The 19,108-nt window shown below is 42.8% G+C and overlaps 1 protein-coding gene across 3 annotated transcripts in view; it reads right to left on the reverse strand.

The window, feature by feature from the left end:
- WASF3 (WASP family member 3) overlaps positions 1-18,679 on the reverse strand; it is a 106,432-nt gene extending 87,753 nt beyond the window's left edge. For all 3 annotated transcript variants that reach the window (XM_061170965.1, XM_061170964.1, XM_061170963.1), the window contains exon 1: positions 18,592-18,679. The gene's annotated coding sequence lies outside the window, so the exon portion shown is untranslated. The remainder of the gene's footprint in view (positions 1-18,591) is intronic.
- Between the last annotated feature and the right edge of the window lie 429 nt (positions 18,680-19,108).

A 19,108-nucleotide genomic window follows, 5' to 3' on the forward strand; every position in this document is an offset into this window, starting at 1 on the left:
CATGGAAACGACCTCAAACCTTTCTTTCTTGCCTAGCCCTGTGGAGTGAGATTTCTACAGCACCATGCTCAGCTGTGACCCCTACTCACACTAGAAACCATCAGCAACACAGTAAGTCTTTCATTAGGCATTGGGGGCCACAGCTTAACTTTAGCAAAACGTACACAGGGCAAAGCAACAGGCATTTTTTCAGAATAAGTCTGCTCTGGGATGTATGGTCTGACAGTTGGCATGCAGACTCAGCAGTGAATGCTCCCCTAGTTTACAACGTCAACAGACACGATTGGGCGCCTGCTGTGTGTAAGCCAAACTCTAAGATGAAGAAGAACCAGTCTTCTGCTTTCCAGAAGCTTACCATCTAACTTATCAGTGAAACAAACCGTGAGGAACGGATGTCCTTATCAACAGCAGCAACATATGTTTCAATCTTCGTATTTCCCCACATGACTGAATAAAGCAAAATTACAGTTATCTAATGTATTACTTAACAAGCAAATCCCTTCTAACCATGGGATTTTTAAAAAATTCGTTTATGGGTATACCTAAGTGACTCGGCCCCAAACCAGAAGGCACCCTGTAACAGCCTATCAGCTGAGTGGGTACTCTATCTGCAGGGTAATGTAAACAGCTGCTATTTAAACTCAATCATTCTTCAGTATCATATTGGTCCAGAAACCAGGCAATTTTTACTTCTTGTGGACTTTTCCCCTTTATCCCTATCTGGTATTCCGCCAAGTTCTCATCCATTCATTCTTTCTCTTTGACATGCAAATATTACCTGTTACAATTATGTATTCGCTCACTTCTGTCAATTTTTTCAAAGATTTTCTTCCTCTTTTACTTCCCACACTATCACTTAGGAGGACGTTATGTATTTCATGATGAAAGCTCTGATTCAGAAGGAACCTGCCCACCCCCGCCCCGCCTCTTCCCAGCGGCTGGATGCTACTTCTCCTCCATAACCTTGGCCAAATGGCACCAGCCATCAGAACTATCAAAGGAGGAACTGTTTTCACTTCGTTCCATTTACAAAGACTTTGAAACAGTTCTGACTCTCTGTAGGATCATCTACAGGGCAATTCTGACTTTGCAAGAGATTCCAAAACCTCTTGTCCTATATGTACCTTCAACACACAGATACTAGCCAGTAAAATTCCTGAATAATTATCTCACGTGTTTCTCTGCCGCCCATGAATGCTTCCCAGGTAACATAAAACGGAGAAATATTTTATAAGTTCCTTATTTTAATTTAAGGAATGACTGAACTCAACACAAATCATCCTTTTATCTGGTAATTAAGAAGAAATGAATGAAATTATAAGTCAATTCCAATAAGCTGTCCTTCACAGTTTCTGTAATAAATAATTCTTTGGCTAACAACCAGACTCAATATTCGGCAGTGAATAGATCAAATATCGATTAGGTTAACAGAGGCCATACAGGCTCAATTCTAGATCCTATGAATACTGTTTCATAAAAATTATGTTCACTGCCTAGTACTGGAAATTAACATCACACTTTTACTCTAAAAATAAGCGCTCTAGAGAAGTACTCTTAGCAAGTACTTCCCGTGAATTATAGTAAGACACCCTCATTTGCCACAGTCAAGGATTTTCATAGTAAGATCTTTAAAATCCTGAGATGTTTCATTTTTATTCCAGCAGAAACCATCAGCCCGCAAGAAAAAGCAATAGAAAGGCTCCCCATTCTGTTAATTTACTGGTGCCCTGTGACTAAGCCATGATGAAGTGCCTTTGTTATAATGCTTGCTGGATCTCCATAATCCTGCAAAACCAAGGGTGTCTTTTTTTTTTCTTATTTTTTCCTAGAAGGGAGGGGGATGGTAGGAGAGCACCAGAGGTGCCACTTAAAAGTTAGAGGTTTAAGTAAACATTAGGCAAAAATGCAGCGTCTTCCAGGAGGTCAGAGATTCACTGCCCTGAGCCCAAAATGAACTTCACTGAACTGAGTTCTCAGGATCCTTTTGAGCAGATCACTTCCTGGTGAGCGGTGGCTTCTGCCCTCCAAACCTTTTCGGGCTACTGAGGTAGCAACCACACTGCTGAGGGCTGTCACCATCTGCTCCTACTATCCGAGGAGAACGAAGCGGTCCTGACACAGCCTCCCAACCACAAAGGCAAACCTCAGGAAAGCAAGAGTGGCTTCACAAGACTGTCACAGCTTTAAGAAGGAAGAAGGGACATTCTACAGATTACAGAAGGATAATTTAAAGACAGCTCCCAAGCCCCAGTACAGTGTGTTTAGGGCCACTTCTCTGAAAAACTGCTCAAAGAAGCAACAAAAACAGGAAATATCATCAAATTCATAATTAAAAAAATAAATACTTCTTAATAGAATAAGGAATTTTTAATGAAAACACCACCTAACGTAAAAGAACTGTGCTTGGGTTTGAGGATCCCTGGGCCCTGCTTCCCCCTCACCTGTGCCGACTCTGACTATGACCTTCTCTGCATCTTCTGTGCGACCGTTTTGGGCACAGACAGAATAACAACAGGTGTACAGGAGAAAGGGCCCCCCGCTGAATCAAGTCCTCAGCCAGCGTTACCCATTCACCCGCTGCTTGAGGCCCAGGAGAACTTTTCTGTGTCTCATCCATTGAGGAAAATCATCCTACTTTTTCCCATCCTTGCTTGTCTCTGTTGCCTCTGGAACTTGCCCTCACACGAACCGGGACCATCTGAATAAAAAGCTCCCGTAGAGGATTGTTGTAGACATCAAATTTGATCATATAATAAAAACACCTAACACGTAAATCATCAGACGTGCACTCCTATGAGAGCTGACACACGTTGCCCACACGAACTCTGTCCAAGCCACGGCACCTTAGTTGTTACCCTCTTTTCACTAAGACCCCAGGCTGCAAATGATCACTTCGCATTCATTTCTTTCTGCCCCATTTTTAAATGTCCATAGAGGTGCCCGACGACATCTTTCTTAGTGACTAATTATGCCCTCAAGGTACTGACCCTCTTAGGAGATCTGTTTACAGCTAGGAAGGACATCTAGGTTGTTCTGCCCTCTCTTCCAAGGTGTGGTCCCAAGACGCACACACAGGTCTGAAGGTTTCTTAGGAATTTTCTTGCTGTTGCTATTGTTCTTTATTCTGCCGATTCCTGGGCAATTTTTTACTCTCAGTACAGAAGTCAACCCTTCATTCAGTATTCACATGGCTTCCTTTACTCCTTACATCAACTCTGCGGGGCAGGCATTGTTTTCTTAGACAAGGAAGTCAAGGCTCATGGAAGTTAAAAAATGGCCCCCAAACCACACAGCTAATAAACGGCAAAGCCAAGATGTGACCCCCAATCAGTGTGGCCCCAAACACCTGCTCTTGACTGGGTTGCCATTCTGTCTCTCATCGGGTCTGAGAGGCACTCAGTCATCCAGCCCTGTGCACATCCCACTGTGCTCCAGAAACAAGACAGCATTTATTGGAAGCAGGTGAAAAAAAGAAAAGAAAAAAATAAGAATAGAAGCATTAAATGAGCTAAAAATGAGACACATACAGAAGGCATCCCTTAGATCCTGTACATCTGCTTCAGGTGAACCACAAATTTGGTTCAAGAACCTGTAAAGGGGAATCTAAGGTTTTACAGAATAGTGTCCACAAGCCACACATCTACCAACTACTAAAAGAAAGTGCCTTTACTCCTGATTCTAAGACCTGGAAGCAATTCCAGCAAACATAGAGTCCACACCTACTGACATCCTATCCCAAAGCAGGGGCTGAATAATCACCAAGGCATATTCCTCTTTCTTCAGTGTTCCAAATGGCCCCTCTGTTCTGATTCCAGAGCCTAGCTGGCATAGCATCATAGCAAATCACTGTCAAGGAAAGAATCTCTAGTAAATGGTCATTAAAAATAAAAAGCCAAGAAGCTCTGATTGTCTTCCATTGATAATATAACTTGGGACCCCTTGCCCACAGAGCAGTAGTTTTGTAACTTTTTTTTTTTTTTTTTTTAACAAAATTTTCATCAGAATGCCAAACAGCCAAAAGGGAGTAACTCTGGTTGGAACTAGAGTGAAAGCTTCCAACTGATTTCTTCATCATAACTTCTCTGAAACTTGCCAAGTCACTCAGGGCTGTCCCCTGTCCTCCCCGACACTTAAAGCTAACCCATCTCCTACTGCTTCCTTCAAAGTTTATCGCTTGTTTTCCTTCCAAAAGGAGCAATTAGCAGCAAAAGTAAAACTCGGGTTAGTAAGTCTATTAAACACATACATTCTTAAACATACATACAGGATATCTCAGCAAATTAAGAAAACTGAAGCAATACGGAACAACTTACATATGGCAGCAAGGAAATATTAGTGACTAAAAAAGTTATAAAACTATGCTAGATTTAACAGTGAGAGTATTAAAACAATATTAGGATACAGCATTTACCGTTTATACATCTGGGGGAGAGGGAAGGAAAACATCAAAAACTCTGGTCAACTCAAACCTCTCTGGGTTTCTATTTATTCAACTTTCCTAAAATGTGATTTAACTAACTACTGTTCATATCCCTAACACTTCAGAAATTCTGGGAACTTAAATTTAAATGAAATTTGCCGAATCTTATGATTTATTTTAGTACTTTCATGAGAAGACCAGGATGAATCAAATTTCACTCAATTTAGGAAAACAAATCACATTCCATTCATCCAGATAAGGAAGTATTCCTCATTTCACCAATGACCAATGCCTGCAAAACAAACATCTTTAAAAAAATTAAAAAAGAAAGAAATCCCAAAATGACCAGAAATAATTTGAGGCTGACACTAGAATTAAAGGGGGAAAAAAAAGTCAACAAGCACCAAAATGTATTATATGAAATCCAACACTTCAGAAATAATATTTGAATGCTAACTGGACCTACAAATGCATATGCATCTAATGCTTGGCTGCTTTTATACAAAGCCCATTGAAATTGGGATTCCATTCACTGAGGTTCTTTGAGATGTTCCTGACAGAAATAGAAACTGCACAAATTTTTAAGCTACTTTATGCTACAGCACTTCTGAGAGAAAAACAACATGAAAGCCAACTTTTGAACATACTCATATTAATAAAACCTATCCTAATACCCTTCTAAATGGAAAAACTTAAGAGGTTATTTTTAAATGCAAATTTACATACTGGAAAGCCAAAAATACACAGTAAGAAATGACTGGAAATACAGGCATCTCTAATTTTCAACATCTAAGGTTTCGGAAATGCAGTCAATCTAGAAATCACGTGTTTTTCGGCATGATTCAGTTTCATTTTTTCTGGGCTCATTCATTCGTTTCTGATGACCATGCACGATCAGTGGGCACGCTAACCGTTAGGAATGCTGTCTCCTGGTGGAAAAGGGTCATCACAAGGGTGTATATCGTGTCTAAAGATCACCGCAAGGTGGGGACAAAGAGGGAGCAAGATACAAAGAGAATCATGTTTTTCTTGTCTTTCATTCTTTTTCCCCCAAAAGTTCAAAGAGACAAAAAAATAATGGTAAAATAGGCACGGTGATAATGGACATGAGATTTTGTTATATCTGCAAAACAACCCAAAATATAAATGTCTCCTCAGCAAAGAGAATTGTTATTTTCAACCTTATTACCTATTCTTGGCACTTCAGTTTAATGTTTGTCTGGAATCAGGCTACTCACCTATGTAATCCACGGAACATTAAAATATTTGAATTTTGTCTATCATCTCAAATTACTCAATAAAAGGAAAGCAAAAAAAATAATAATTAAATAATTTGCTTATAATGAATCATCACCATCCTTCCCCTTCTCTAGCTTGGATATTTTATTTACTTTTGTATTTTAATCTAGTTTCTCTCTTCTTGTTGTTTTACAGTTTCACAATAGAAAGACAGTTCCACACAATTATCATTCTAAAATTCTATAGTCTAAAACACAGTCAACATAAATAGGTACATAGATGATTTCCATCATTTCCTTTAAACTCATTTCCGTCTTTCCTCTCACTTTTAACCTACCAAACCAAATTATTACTGAATAACATTTTAGCCTCAGATAAGCTCTCAAATGTTTCTTTGAAAAGATGAATGTTAATTTTAAAATAAATGCTTTTCACCTCCCTTTAAAAAAATAAAAAAAAAAACACAGTCACAGATCATTTTTCGACAATTTTGAGGTTAAGTTCTACCTAGATGGTAGGAGATTAACAAAACTGACAAACCTTTAGAATGACCACAAAAAAAAAGGAGAGAAATCACAAGCTGGTAAAATCAAGAATGAAAATAGACACTGATCACTACCAACCATAAAAACTTCACAAGGATTACGAGGGAATACTCTGAAGAAGTTTATGCCACCAAACTAGACAATTTAGATGAAAAGGAAAATTCCTGGAAACATACAAATTAACAAAACTGACTTAAAAAGAGATAAGCTGAATAAACATATAGCAAGTTAAGAGATTGAATTAGTAATTAAAAATCTTCCCACAGAGAAAACCTCAGGCCCAAATGACTTCCCAGGTGAATACCTAAAAAAGAAATACCAATCTTTCACAAATTTTTCTAGAAGAGGAAACACTTCCTAACTCATTCTATGAAACCAGTTTTATGCTGACACCAACGCCAAACAAAAATAGCACAAGAAAACTACAGATCAATATCCCTCATGAATTAGATGCAAAAATACTCAACAAAATATTAACAAATCAAACCTAGAAACACAGAAAAAGAATTACATACCATGAACAAATGGGATTTATCCAAAGAATGCAAAGTTGGTTTAATCTCCAAAAATCAATTAGACTATATGTCATATTAATAAAAGACAGTACTACATGGGTGTCTCAATAGATACAGATTTTTCTTTCACAAAATCCAACACCCATTTGTGGTTAAAAACTCCCAACAAACTAGTAGAATTGAAAAAAATTTCCTCAACCTGATAAAGGGCATCTACAAAAACTACAACTAACATCATACTGAATGACTAAATGTTTTCCCCTTAAAAACAGGAATAAGGCAAGAATGCCCGTTCTATTCAATATTGGAATGGAAGTTTCACCCGGTGCGGAAAGGCAAAAAAGAAAGAAGGGAGGGAGACCATGCAGATGGAAAAAGAAATAAAATTATCTTGCTAGTCAATTTCATAACTAGTGCGTGTCATGATCCTATACGTAGAAAGTCCTAGGGAATCCACAATGACACTACTAGAACCAAAAGACAGGTTCTACAAGGTCACATGACACTAATCAGTACACAACAATCAACTGCAGTGACCACAAAGAGGAAGCACAAAGGGGTTCCTCTGTGGTGACAAACGGTCCACAACTCAACGGCGGTTACGTGAATCTATGTATGAGATTAAGGCACATAGGACACACAAATGAGTGTGCGTACAAACTGGTGAAATCTGAGTACGGTCTACAGATTGTACCCATGTCAATTATCTGGTCTTGATAGCGTACTATAGCTATGTAAGATGCTACCACTGGGGGAGTCTGGGTGAAGAGTGCATGTGGCCTCTCTGTTCTACTTCTGCAACCTCCTGAGTCTACAACTGCCTCCAAATAAAAAGTTACTTTTTTAAAAAATCAAGTGTTTTTCTATAAAAGAGCAACAATCAAAAATGAAATTAAGATCCTCAGGTGATTCTTCTCTGCAAATTTGGGAACCACTGTCTTATACCTTTTTCAAGACGGCAAGAACAGAAGTTACATAAGCATATGACAAACCATCATTCTGAAATATGTATCAGTAAAATTCCCAAGTTTGTCTACACATTAGAAATCAACTAGAGATTATGCAGAAATTTCAAAACCTATGCAACATACCAGACCACCTAAATCGCAATTTCTGGGACTAGGACACAGGCATCAGTACTTTCTAAAAGTCCGCAGGTGAACCACTGTCGTAAGAAGCAACAATATTTTTGTTTAGAATCTCTTACAATCTAAAACCTCAAAGAGCTGTTGCTCATGAGTGACACTTATCAATCTTTACCTCATTAGAAATTAAGGCAGAAACGTTTTAAATATTTATTAAATCACTGAAAAGGACAAAATAAACTTATGTGTTAACATAAATATATCTTTAAAGAAAAATAACTATTTCTCAAGACAAGAAATTATTGGCATGATTATAGTTTTGCAAGTTTTTTAATGTCTGGCTTAAGAGAAGGCAGCTAGATGTTCATATCTGCTCTCTGAATTCAATCTGTTGCGATATGTTGTTTTGGTTGCAGTATATGAAGACGATTCAGTCTCATACAGATCTCCGGTTGAAAACAGGAGAAGTGTTTAATAGTCTTTTCAGGTAATTGTGGCTCCATCATGTAGCCTCTGAAAAACACACTGCATACTCTGAGAGGATGAAAATAAGAAGGGCAGAGAATGTCTTAGTATAATTATGAAAATAAGTATGATCTCACTGACCCCTAAAAAGGTCCTGGAGACCCCCCAGGAGTCCCCGGACCATACTTAGAGACTTGCTGGCTTTAAGTATAGAAGAAAAGAAGACTAATAAGGTCTTACGCTTTACAGAGAGATAGGACTTCGCTAAAAGATGGGCAAGTAAGTGTAGAATTAGACAGGGAGAAGGGGGGAAAAGCTGGCTCAAAAACCAAGTTGATTTTCACTGAAAACATTAATACCTAAAAATGAGTCAAATTAGAACTAGACACTAGCTGAAAAGGAGAGCTATATCCAAACGTGAGCATAAATGTAATCTATAAGATAAATTCAGGTATTAAAAAATTCCAGATTGCCAAGGTGAAACAGATTTTTTTTTAATTACATTAAAAATCATTTATAATAGATTCAAATGTCCCCTTCCAATTCTTTTTCTACTTAAGTTTTTAAGACTTTTTTCTCAGAAGTATTTCACATATACAGAAAGGTTCACAGCCCCCAAAATGTACAGCTTGAAGAATTATCACAAAGTGGACAAACCCAAGTAACCAGCATGGAGGTCATAAAACAGGACACTGCCAGCAACCTCAGAAGTGCCCTCCATGCCCCACTCAAGTATTAATCCTTTATTCTTCCCAAAGGTAATCACCTTCCTCACTCCTAACACCCCTTTTTAATTTTATTTAAGTGAAATCTCACAGTTATGGACTCTGTTATGTCTAGTATGTTTTGCTCAACATTAAATTTGTCAGATCATTGTTGCATGTAGCTCATTTTCATTTCTATCACTGAATAAGGTATGAATACACCACAATTTACTCAATCATTCTTCTGCTGATGAACATCTGGGTTGTTTCCAAACAGGGCTATTACAAACAATGCTGCCATGAACACCAGCATACACAAATCTTGGTAAAGTCATGCATTTCTGCTGGGTGTATGTACACCTAGAAGAGAGATTCTGGCTCATAAGGTATGTGTATTCTCAGCTTTTGTACACAACGCCTGTCAATTCTCCAACATGTTTGTGCCATACACTCCCATTGGTCAGGGATACGAGTGCCGTCGCCCCATGTTCTCCATGCTGCAGACCGCTGGTCTTTTCCATTTTAGCCAATCTGATGACTCTACGGTGGTATCTCAGGATTATTTCAATCCGCACTTCCTGATTCCCAATGAGTTTAAGCTTCTTTTCATATGTTCACTGGCCATTTGTATGTCTGCGTATTTGTATATTTGTAAAGTGCTTGTTCAAATCTCTTGGCCATTTTTCTGTTGGATTATCTAGCTTTCTTACAGATTTTTTCTAGTTCTTTAAATTCTCTAGGTAGGAGACATGTCAGTTTACATGATTCAAACATTCTCTTCCAGTCCATGGATTACATTTTTTAATCTTAATGGTATATTTTAACAAACAGAAGTTCTTAATTTAGTTCAATTTAGCATCTATTCATTCACGGTCAGGGCTTTCTATTTAAGACATTTTTCCCTACTCTAAGCCATGAAGCTACCCTATATTATTTTTTACCTTTCATCTTTAGATCTACAGTCTGTCTGGCATTGATTTTTGTGTATGTTATAAAGTAGGGGTCAAATGTCATTTATGGACATCCATCTCAAGGATCACACACCAATGACCGAAAAGACCATCCTTTCCAAACTATTTTGCACTTAACATAATCAAATGTCTACACATGTTTGGTTCTGTTTCAGGGCTTTCTGTTCAGTTTCACTCGTCTGTTTGCCCACACTTGTGCCTATACCACACGGTCTAGAATATTACAACTTTATAAACTCTTGATATCTGATTAAGTCCTGCCACCTGTTGTTCTTCAAGGGTGTCTTGAAATTCTTTGCCCTCTACATTTATATAAATTCTAGAAACAGATAGTCAATTTCCACCTCCTAAAATTTTTCATGCTATGGACTAGGGTTGAACAGTATCTATAACAATTTAGGGTGAACGGACATCTCTATATTTAGTCTTTCATACCATGAACATGGTATATTCCCTCTTTTCTTACCTGTTCCTTAAATTCTCTAAATATTTTATGGTTTCCTATGTAAAGGTATTATAAATTTCTTGCAAGTTCTATTCCTATATATTTGGATTTTTAATGCTATTATAAGTAGTACCTTTATTAACTTCATTTTCTAATCGTTCACGGCCATAGAGAATCTAGCAACCATGCTAAAGACACATCTTAAGTCTAATAACTTACACGGATTCTTCTGGATGTATCTGCATACACAATAGTTTCGCCTGCATATACTCAATTTTTTTCTTCTTTTCCAACTCTAGTATCTTTTATTTCTTTTTCTTATCTTACTGCACTGGCAAGCACCTACAACATAATGCTGAATAAATGTGATAATTACAAGCATCCTTATCTCATTTCCAATTTTAGAAGATAACTTTTCATTATTTCAACACTAATATGATATTTGCTCTAAGTTTTCTTACCGATACTCTTCCTAGTTTGCTTAAAAGTTTTTCATCATGAATAGATATTAAATTTTAGTGTTTCCTGCATCTAATGACGACTGTATAGTTTTTTTCTCCATCATTAATATGGTGAGATGCGTTGGATTTGTTGAATGCTAAACCGACACTGCATTCTAGAATAAACACAAATTGCTCATGACATATTATCATTTTATGTTGATAGATCTAATTGTTATTTTTTAGGATTTTTGCAAGCATGTTCATGAATGAGACTGTCCTATGATTTTTTCCTTGTAACATCCTTGACAATATTAGATATTAAGATTATGCTGGCCTGGCAGGACTTTCAGGCTCAGAGGATTTTGTCCACCTGATTCCAAATCTCCTCATACATTCTCCCTCCAAAGCATCCACAAGGAGAGCAAAAAAATCCACATATGATCCATGCCTTCCAGCATTAATATAGGAGGCAGAATACAACAGCCTTCAAATTATCTGTAAGTGGAGGAATAAACTAACTGAATTCCAACAGAGCTTCCAACACACACCACTGCAAGCCTAGAGGTGTTTCTCGTGCTGAGTCACTGACACGTTGCATTATTCAAGTAAGCCCACCACATCTAAAACACCAACTTGGGAGGCTCAACCACCACTGAAAGTACAGGTTTTGTTGTTTTAATTCCTGATCCTCATGTAGTTTTGATTCTCATTATTTATATACAGCTTTATTATTATGAGTATTTCCTATAAGTTCATTCAAATCTTTATTTAATGGCAGACAAGACAGACAAGCCCCCACTGCTTATGTCCAATAAAATCATAAGCATCTCAAACAGTAAAAATTTGGATAAAGTATACATTCCATTTAAAAAAACTGTACATGGAACTTTTACTTATACACAGTTCATCTAAGTTATATCAGTGTCCAAAAAGAGAAAAAATGCTGCGTAAATATTAAAATGCAGGGCAATATTGTTTGTCTCAAATGAAATTTGACCATCAGTAGCAACCAAATAGCCTAAGAAATAAAGCCACAAACTTCTAAACTGCATAGCAGAAAAAGTAGCCATAAATATAGTTTAAAAGAAAAATTCTGTCCTAAACCCTTTAATGCCTAATCCCTAATACAATTCTTTCAAATGATACCCTGAAGTTTTGTCATGGCCATAATTTTTTTTTTTTTGGAGGGGTAGAATGGAAGGAACTGGGCATACTGGAAATGGAAGAAGTCTTTAATTAGCCTATGTGATGCAATGGACAAACAGCACAGGAGCTGTGCATTTTTAATTACAGCTCAGGTAGGGACTTCATTATCGCTGATAAGCCTTGTAACCGTTCAAAATTACAATGCCAATTTTTAAAAAGAAGTAACGTTTTAATAATCTTCCTCCCTGGGATATCTCAAAGAACAATTCCCACTTTAGTCAAGCCTTTGGAAACAAAGTTGTTTGCAGTGTGTAATTAAAATCTGAAGGCAGGAGACTGGGGAATTTGGGGATTTCTGTGACTGCTGGTTTTTAAACCAATAATCAAGGTAGTTAACTCTAAAAGGTGTACAAAAATGGGAGACAAATCCTATGGAAAACTAAGAACCAAGATATGTTTTAAATCTACAGGGTTGGTTATAAAACAAATGCTTTTCTATTTCTATTGAAACAGATGAATGTCCTATTCTGAAAAATTACAATCATGCCCCCAAAATTAAGATCTTACTTTGCAGAGATGGAAAGTGAATCTATTCCTCCCCTTTCTGGGCTGTGGACAGCCTCGCACAGGATGAGACCAACATGCACACAGGCTCTATCTCCTTGCAACTTTCTGGTTAATGTCATCCTCCCTCTGGATTGGATATTTTGCTCCCTCCTGTTTAGACACTATTCATTCCTTCCATGCACCACAGCGAGTAATTCAAATCCATGGTCTCTCCTTAAGCATTCACTCTAACCTGAGGAAAGAATACCACCCAGCAAAGAGTTACAAAGTCAACTGAAAGCTGATATCTGCCTAGGTAATTCCCTAACACAGGACTACATAAGGTAATAGGCAAAAACCAAAACCCCCTGTGTCATACACATATTTTGAGGAGCTGAAAAAATAAGTGTGACATTAGTAGGGCAAAATGACTCAGATCAAGTTTTTAAAATTACATAGTAGGGGTAGTGTTCTGTTTAGGTCATGAATCAAAACTTATGACATATTCAGTCAATGAAAAAAAAATCTGTTGAAGCTCTTCTATGTGCAGAGAACACACTATTTCATCCACTTAGCTGATAAAATATGGCTACATGGGTTGTGGTTCACAGTCCATCACATCCATACTTTCATATTGCAACAGAATTTCACTGAACTGTTCGCGTGCACAAAAACAAGTAGCAGCACTCAATGAGAGGATGCTAGGGGATGAACTAAAATGCAACGGTTGCGGTAGGCGATGCAATCTTTGGATTGCACTGGAGCACAACTTTTACAGGTCCAATACGGTTTTCAGAAATCAGAAGTACTCAGAGACCAAAGGTCACATCAGCTGGGGGAAGACAACGTGTGTTATCACTTCGAGCTAGGGCTATGACCTAACGAGGTCTTTACCTGAGGTTATCTGACAAAGGCAGACACGCCTATCAAACAGGCACCACGCTGTCTGGTTGTTGACCACGAGGAGTTTATAGTTAAGTGAGCAGGACAATCGACCCTCTGCCTCATCTCTCTAGCTTTTGACACAGAAGCTTGGCTGTATCAACACTGTTATCACCAGTAACTAGTGTGACACATAGTAGGCACTCAAATACGTGTGGACCTCCTGAAAAGAACCAGAAAGCAAAAACTGAACGAAAAAAAGTAAAATAAATAAAACATTGAAAAAGTTCAAGAATATATAATATAGCTGACGACATCTTTACATTAATTTCAAGACCACTGCTCCAGAAGGTCAAAGGACATCCCAACAACAGGAGCAAGGGACAATCTCACTCGTACAAAGTTCAGAAATGATCCCAGATGCTGTGCTCAGGGTCAAGGCCCAGAGGCTCTAGTAGACCTGAAAGGTGGGAAAATACCCTGGGATGTTTGGGATGTTTAAAATTAAAAAAAAAAAAAAAAGTCAACAGAAGCAAAGAGCTAACCTCAAAGAGAACAGCCACAGGTCCCGGCAAGAAGAAACACAACAGGGTGGCTCTAAAGGTCAGGACTGAAATCCGAGTATGGAAAAATATTCTAATCTAGGGACATCTATTAAGTTAGGAGGATAGGCTCTGACACAAAACAAACAAGACTGGCCTTGAGGTAAGTGGCTGAGAAAGCACCGCCAGGACAGGGCAGCAACGGAGAGAACATCACAGATAATGTGACCCCAGAGGACACCAGGACCTGGAAAAAGACAAGGCTGTGCGCACATAAACCCACCCTTAGAAGGACCACCCACCCTAGGAAAAGCATGCCTTAAAAGGAAAACAGCATCCTAAAAAGACTGTTGTTAATAAGAGAAAATAAAGTCACTGTTAAAAAATTCCACCCTGCGCCAGACGTTCCTCTCTAGTGAATGCCCTTCTCTCCTCTTCAAAATCCAGCCTCCCTTGACTGGCTTCACCCCCTTAGCACCATCACCCCTTAATCCACGGCAATAAGGCTCCCCTGTGATGCCTCTTGCCGAAATCAGTAATGACATCCTAGGGCTAAAAACAATGGAAATTTTGAAACCACCATCTAGCAACCTCTGTCTAGCAACCTCTCTCTCTTGGCACTTTAATATGCACAAATCCCTCCATTAAAAAAGAAAAAAAGGTCCCCCTTCACCCACCCTCCTCTGTCACCCTTCAGCACCGGCACACTTTGTGGCCCCCGCTCACTCGGAAACCCTCTTAACAAACCAGCCATCTCACTCCTGTCCCCATCACTGTGTCATCACTGCCGTCAGCTATGTTACAACGACCTGGCTGTTGTCATCCCTCTTTGCTGAGGTTTTCCTGGACCATGGCTTCCCAGACACCCATCCTTTCAGTCTCAGTGTGGGAGCCTATCTTTTAAACACAAGAGTCCTTCAGATCCCATTCTCCCCACTCCTTTTCTTTACGCATGCTCTGCACAAGCTTCTTGAATCTACTCCATTAACAAAGGCAGAGGTTCTAGAACTTTCTCTTCTCACTGCACCCGTTCACTCAGCCCTGATTGCAAGGAGAAATGCTTACTGAGTAATGGAACCATTAGATATGTGCAAATACCAAGTATCTATGTCCTAGCAACTTAGTACCCATTAGAAAACAGCACACTTCAACTGAGAGAAAATGGGTATTTCACTTCTCTCTTCAATAAAGCACAAACAGCATAATTTCTCACACCTTGGGGTCAGACTGGATGGCACCTCCCCCGTTCCCTGGTCCACACCGATCTGCACGCAGAACAGCAAGCAGTGAAACCCCAGCTTCGCAAAGATGACGTCATCAGAAGGAACGTGACATAAACTCCTGTAGAAACTGTCCACCACTCTGAGCAGGCAGGTCCCACAGGGCTGACAGCTGTTCGCATTGCTGAGCGCCCTTCATCGAACTCATACTCCCCGCGAGTTCACTGTGGCAAACAGTTTGGGAACCGGCGCTGAGAACTCCCACACGCGTGCCTCCGGTCCAGACACCTCCCAGTATCCGGATCCCAATGCAGCCACTGACCGCCGCGTCCCGCAGGCACCTTGAACTTGACAAGGGCAGCATCTTTCCCCCAAACGGCTCCGGCCGTTTCCGTCACCCAGAGGGGAGGCCAGGCCCCTCCTAACGGGCCTCGCAGGGCCCCGGAGGCCCGGCCCACCCCTCCTCCTGCCACGCGGCGCCCCGGCCCCCTCCCCCCACGCCGCCCTAACCTCGGCTCTAGCTGCGCCAAAGCCTCTGTCCCCGACAGGCCTCTGTACTCTCTCCTTCCCCCGGGCACTTCTGGGGGCGCCTTCCTCGTCTCTCCGAACCGTCCCCAGGCTCGCGTTTCTGGTCATCCTGGGAGCTCCGCGCGGGCCCGTTCGGAGCACACTGCGCCGTGACCAACAGCTCCCACGGTCCCAGATGCCGCCGAACCGGGAGCTCATACGGGGCCCACAGAGGCACCTGCCTTGCTCCCCTGTGTTCCCGAACACCCCGTGAACCCTGGAGTTCGCTGAATGAATAAAGCGGTCCAGCCACTCGCGGGATGCTCCACGGCCCTCACCGCGGGCTCTGCCTCAGCAGCCGCCGCGTTGCACGGGAACTGTTCGCCTCGGCACACCATGAGCATCCTCAGAGCTGTCGTCTCTTATTTCTGCAATCCCAGCATTGAAACAGCAGCGCCCGGTACTTCGCAGGCCTCCACTAAAGGGCTTTTGAATAAAAAAGGTGACTACCCCATGGCATTAAGTGCGGTTACCCCTGGAGAAAGAAACAGGACCAGACGGGGGGCGACAGGACCAGAAGGAAGGGGGAACTCAGACTTCCTGCTCCACTTACCTCTTCAGTGATAGTGAATGTATGTTACAACATGCGCTATTTACGCATTGCTGGTCTACGATATTCCTGCATTACCAGCCTAAAATGAAATCAGCTGGGAAAAGAACCAGCTGGGAAGAGGCATGCATGGGTCCCAACGCCAAGAGCAGCTCCCGAGAACATCTGACCTCAAAGAGGAAAACCAGGCCCTGAGAAAAAAAAAAGGACTGAAAAGAGAAGTCGAACATCTGCAGTCTGTCCAGCCATATGGAGGCGCTCCCAAGAAAACATAAGGAATGATAGCAGCCTGTGAGTGGAAAACACAATCTCGAATATTCTTCAGAGAAGGTCCTGGGAACTCTTAAAGACCATTAGCAGTGGCCCACGAGCTATATGTTGAATACTTGTAACAGGCAACTATTTCAATCAAAACGTTCCAATAACCAGAAGGTTCCTTGCCACATGAAGGCTTCCATGGGAAGGGTAAGGCGCGTCTACAAGGACACACTGAGAAGAGATGGGTGCTATAATGTTGGCAGGACCGCTCGGCAAAGTGTGTTTTTCCACCTTTATTTTCAGAATTTTGTAAAAATGGTGTAGCACATCATTGCCTATTAGGTCATAAATCTGAGGCAAACAGAGAAAACAATGCTATAATGCAACTTCATGTCAGCAACCAGAAATGCAAGAACAATTTTTATAAGGAGATAGTTCCAGAACAAGCTTCTTTTCACTGTGTTAAGAAAACAGAGACTACAGGTCAGACGGTAACTTTATAAAGCCAACCAAACTTTCCAACCTAGTGAGCTTGAAACATCTGAAAAGACACAACTCTCATGAATATCAATTAAGGAGGTCTTTTAAAAATGAAGAAAAATGAGTATGACGTGGACACTCTTAGGAAGGAGACCAGACACACAATGAGAACTGCCTATGGGAAAGGCCAAACCCGGCTTTCTTTCGTTTAACCTCTCAAGTAGATAAAAGAACTAGCTTTAAAGAATCTCTGCATTGTTTCACTGCTAGAAAAGGAAAGTTGGGTAAAGCACGTACAAAAAGAAGCAACCAGCGTTCAATAGAATTTGCCCTAGAGGCAATAAAGAAGTAAGTCAATTATAACACTTTGAACCTAGTTTTGATAGAGAAGCAGACATTTTAAGTTTTAGACAAACCTAATTTTTTTAAGATGCAAAACATTTCTAATGGCTGGCTCCTGCCCTTAAAAAATGTGTTTTCCGATTCTTAATCTTTCAGGCCCCACGATGCATTTGATTTGAAGAGCTTCAAAGCAAAAACAGGCCTTTTTAATTGTCAGTTGTTAAAAGCTTAATAATTACTGCTGATAATAACTGAGAATTTAAAATTCATCCCCAAATGAGAAAGAATTCCTATTCCGCCCAATAGCAGCTAAGAAACGAAATGCTCCATTCATCCTTAAACCCACGGCTGAGTTTCTTAATAATTAAGAACTCTGCTCTCCACCAGGGAACTCTCCCTTGCACAGAAGCTGAACCAAGAAGAAATCGCCATTGCCGGTTAAGCAGCACACACGGAGAGGCAAAGGCTTTCCCCTCGCCGAAGCCCCGGCGCGGAGGAGGCGCGAGAGCCGGGCCCCGCCGGGAGAGCCTCCTGTGAGGACGCATCCCGGCCCGCGGGCCCCGGCGCTCCCCGTCCCCGCGCCCCGCAGCGGGCCGCTCGCAGGCTGCCGACCCCTTCCCGGCACCCGGAGCCCAGCCCGGCTACCAAGGCCGGGACCGGGACCCCGGGCGCCCGCAGCCCCAGGGGAGGGGGCACCGGCCGCGGGGAGGGCGAAGCCGAGGGGAGAGGGCTGGACCCGGGCGGCGGGCACGCGGGGACTGGGCCAGGTGCGGCGAGATCGCACGCAGCCCGGAGGAACGCGAGGCTCCCGGACGCGGGGCAGCCCCGGGCCCGTGCGTGCGGCGCGGGCCGAGGCCCGGGCGCCACCTGCGGCCGGGATGGCGGGCGCCTGTCCCGCAGCCGGGCGGCGCACACCGGGGCCGAGGGCCGGGGAGCGGCGCGGGCGAGAACGGCGCCGGGCCGCGCGGCGACGGCGGGAAGCCCGGGCCGGCGCGGGAGCCGGCGGGGAGGATGCGCCGGGCTGCAGGGCTGGCGCGGGCGGCGGCGCGGCCGCAGTGGGCCCCACCGCCCGCCCAGCACCCCGGCGATGCAGCAAGTTCACTTGGCCGCGGGGCTGTGGGGCCCGCGCCCGCCTCTGCCTGCGGGGCAGCCGGCCGGCCCGAAGCCGAGCAGCGCAGGGGTCAAGGCCGGGGACAGGGAGCCGGCCGGCCGCAACCCGTACTCACCGGTCCGCGGTTCCGCCGCCGTCGCCGGCGCCGCGCTCCCAGCTCCATGGTCCCGCCGCCCCGCGGCCGCCCGGCGCCCCCGCACCGCCCCGCACGCAGCGGCGCCAGCGACACCGCCTCCGGCCCGGCCACGGCCGCGGCCACGCCCCCTCCCGGCGGGGTCCAGGCCGGAGCGAGAGGGGGGCCCAGCGCCGGCTCCACCAACCAGGGCCGGCTCACCGGCCGCTGCTCCCGGATTGGCGAGCGTCTCGGCCAATGGGGGCGCGGCAGGAGCGCGGCGCGTCGGCGCCGTGGGGCGGGGGATTGCGGAGGAGGTGGCTCTCGCCCTTCGTTCTCCGCCCCCGGGTTGGGCTGAGGCTTTGGCTGGAGTCCCTCCCGGAGTGGACAGGTAGGGACTCTTTGGGCAGAGTTTAGCCTGGGGGCCGTGCATCACCTCCGCTTACGATGTTCCACTGCAGTCCCTTTGGGTTTCCACCCATACCCTAACCTTCCCTGGGTTTGAGGGCTCTTGGAGACA

This window comes from Eubalaena glacialis, chromosome 16, assembly GCF_028564815.1.
Source record: "Eubalaena glacialis isolate mEubGla1 chromosome 16, mEubGla1.1.hap2.+ XY, whole genome shotgun sequence".
NCBI classification, from domain to species: domain Eukaryota; kingdom Metazoa; phylum Chordata; class Mammalia; order Artiodactyla; family Balaenidae; genus Eubalaena; species Eubalaena glacialis.